General features: G+C 44.3%; 1 pseudogene; it reads right to left on the bottom strand.

The window, feature by feature from the left end:
* Positions 1 to 1872: 1872 nt before the first annotated feature.
* Positions 1873 to 2450, bottom strand: LOC103236125 (coatomer subunit zeta-1 pseudogene; annotated as a pseudogene).
* Positions 2451 to 3299: the final 849 nt, after the last annotated feature.

Genomic DNA, 3299 nt, shown 5'->3' with positions numbered 1-3299 from the left:
TTGAAGATATCATGAGGCTAGCAAATGATATCTTATGACCCATTATTTTTAAACTGATGATAACACTGATTGCAAAAACAAACAAGCAGACAAAAAACCAATAAAACTCTACATTTTTAACTTCATCTTCTTGCTTTTTAATTATTTTGTTATTTCTATTTATATATTATTATGCTGTCTATGTCTTGAAAAGCTGTCATAGTTATAATTTTTGATTGGTTCATCTTTTAGTCTTTCTGCTCAAGATAAGAGTAGTTTACACACCACGATTATAGTGTTATAATATTCTGTGTTTGTCTGTGTACCTACTATTGCCAATGAGTTTTGTACCTTCAGATGATTTCTTATTGCTAATTAATATCCTTTTCTTTTAGGTTAAAGAACTCCCTTTAGCATTTCTTGTAGGACAGCTCTGGTGTTGATGAAATCTGTCAGATTCTCTTTATCTAGGAAAGTCTTTATTTCTCCTTCATGTTTGAAAGATATTTTTACTGGATATACTGTTCAAGGTAAATGTTTCTTTCCTTCAGCATTTTATTTTATTTTATTTTATTTTATTTTTATTTTTTTCAGTTTTGAAAAAATGTTTTATTCCTGTTTGCACAGAGCAGTTTATGGAGGTGGCTATCTCCTGACTCCACGCATCTTTTATACAAAGATGCCCCCTCAAATATGCCCAGTTATCTGCCCCACTTCAGTGTTGGAGAACTGGCAGTTAGTAAGTGGGGCAGAATGCTTAAGTCTCAGGAAGGTTTTTAAAGACATTTTTGTGGGGAGGAAGTTCTGGGTCAAGGGGAAAGATTAGACCCAAGAGTGAGTATTCCATTCTCCATCTTCCTGGGGAAATCCAAATCCCAAAGGTTTTATGAAGAAAAGCACCTCTCTCAGTGACCTAGAGACAGGGAGAGCACAGACGCACTGCTTGGGTGTAAGGCTGAAGCAGAGAGAGGGTGGGCTGCAGCGACTGTAGACCCAAGGCAGAGGAGTAAATGCATGTCGAGGAGTTGAGGGGACAGAGACAGCCTAGATGCCCAAGTCATAAGTTCTACTCCTTCCCCAGTTCTGAGCAGAAAGTTTTCTTCCCAAGACTAGAATGGAGTTTTAGTTTTAGGAACTGGCTTTGCTTCAGGACATGGAGAAGACAAACCAGGCAAAGATCCCACAGGTAGTAAGGGTGGAGAGTTAAGGTAGCTAACTAAGAGACGGGCACTCACCACGGCAGTTTTGAAGCTATATGCCAGATCAGGGTAGAGAATGCATTTTATGTGCCCTATTCAATACAATTTAAATCACTGTTTCTTCCATGTTGTCCCTTCCCTATGAACTATTCCCAATACCTTTTCCAAGGCAGAGGACAGGGCAGTAAGAAGGAATAGAAGAAAACACTGAGGTCAGTAAGTGGGGCTAGGGCTTAGATTGGATAAATCCCTATCCATCCCCACCCCCACTTGTTCTTTAGTAAAGAATTCTCTTTCTCCCTCCCCTTGCTGGGGTATCGGGATGAGGTCCAGGTAAAGGCAAAGGCAGGAAAACATTCAGCACATTCTTTCTCCTACTTTAATCTGAAGTGTAGCTACAACAAAGGGCACAGAATTTACCAAAATGTCAGGGCAGGGGAGCATGTGAGCATAATCCAGTCTAGAAAGAAAGAGGGTGCTTCCCCTGCCCTATTATCTAAATACGCTGGGAGCTTTACTCCTAGAACTGCAAGAAGAATGAAAAAGAATAGGAAGGGTGTAGGGGAGGTTGGGGGGACAAGCACAAACAGAATGGAGATTTAAGGATCTCTGTGATCCCCGAGATGACCCTGAGAACATCAATTGGGGAACTCGATGAAAATTCACAGCAGACATGCGAATTTTTTGAAGAGGATGAAGAGCCAGGAATAGTGGGGTCTTCACCGAAGGAGTGACCACTTGATCTGTTCTTTGGCTGACTGCAGCACCTGAGACACGGTATGCTCCGTAAAGGGGACATCTTCACCCCTTAATGCCACCCCGTGTACCACCTGCTGGGGATCACTCTCGAGGATCACCCCTCCATCTACAATTTCATCTACAGCCAAGAACAGCCCCTCCATGTTCTCCAGCAGTGCTCGCTTTTCTACATTTTTCCTCAGCATCTGGCTCAATGAGTCCAAGAGGCAGTTCAGAACTGCCATAATCATCAGCTCATTTTCATAGGAGCTGCCAATCACATAGAAATAGAGATCTATACTGCTTTTGTATACCACTGTCAGGCCTTCCAAGAGGGCAATTCCACTGTCAATCTGATGGGTCTTATCGAAAATGTTCTTCTCAAAGGCCTTTTGCTCCTTGACACTGGGGTAGGTGTCATCATAGTACTTGGCAAAAAGTCGATCTCCATCATTGTCCAGAATCAGGATGGCTTTGACAGTATACACGGAAGGTTCCAAAATCAGTGCCTCCATCTTGCCCCGCAGCTGGTGCCGACGTCTCCTTCAGCATTTTAAATACGTCAGGCTGTGACTAGAAATGTTGTCCAGGTGCTAAGACCTGGAATGGGGGCCTCAAAGCTTTGCCTGGTGCCCCATTTAAGTGTTGCTGAGCTGGTATGCAAGTTGCAAGACAAAGTTCTCTTAACTCTCTCCTCTCTCTCCAGGAGCTGTGAGCTTCATTACCTGTGGTTGGGGGAGGGATGACAAAAGCACTCCCTTGGCCCCCTTGGCTAGTGTCTCACTAGGTCACATGCTCCCAAGTACACTGTCTCTGAGCCTGGAATAGCCCCAAGACTAGCCCATGAATTGCAGTCCTTGTGGCCTAAACTGCCTTTCAAGTTTACTTAGAACCCAAGAGCACTTTAGCTCTATGGTGGTGGGGCCAGCTGGAACTCAGGTTCTGACCACTGGGCTGGACAATTCCCCTCTGGCTAGGGCTGGTCTAAATGCTCCCTCTGTGGGTGCTGGCTGATTTCTGGCTCCTGTTGCTTTCCACTGTGACAGGGCTGTGCTGAGTTTTAATGCAAAGTCCCGTGATCACTGTGCTCTCCCTCCCCGAAATGCACAGATTCTCTCTCCACATTACACAGCTGCGAGGGATGGGGGAGGGATGTTGTAAGTGATTCAAGACTGTCTTTCCTACCCTCTTCAGTGCCTCTTTCCTTGATATCATGTTGAACCAGTTACTGTGATCACTCACCTGATTTTTGGTTCTTATAAAGGTACTTTCTTGTGTGGATAGTTGTTCAATTTCGTGTTCCTGTGAGGGTGGGGGGCAGTGGTGGGCAATTGCTGGAGGCTTCTATTCGGCCATCTTGCTCTGCCTCCTGGATATGTGCAT

This window comes from Chlorocebus sabaeus, chromosome 7 (assembly GCF_047675955.1).
Source record: "Chlorocebus sabaeus isolate Y175 chromosome 7, mChlSab1.0.hap1, whole genome shotgun sequence".
Classification (NCBI taxonomy): Eukaryota; Metazoa; Chordata; class Mammalia; order Primates; family Cercopithecidae; genus Chlorocebus; species Chlorocebus sabaeus.
This window is presented reverse-complemented; position numbering and strand designations above follow the sequence as displayed.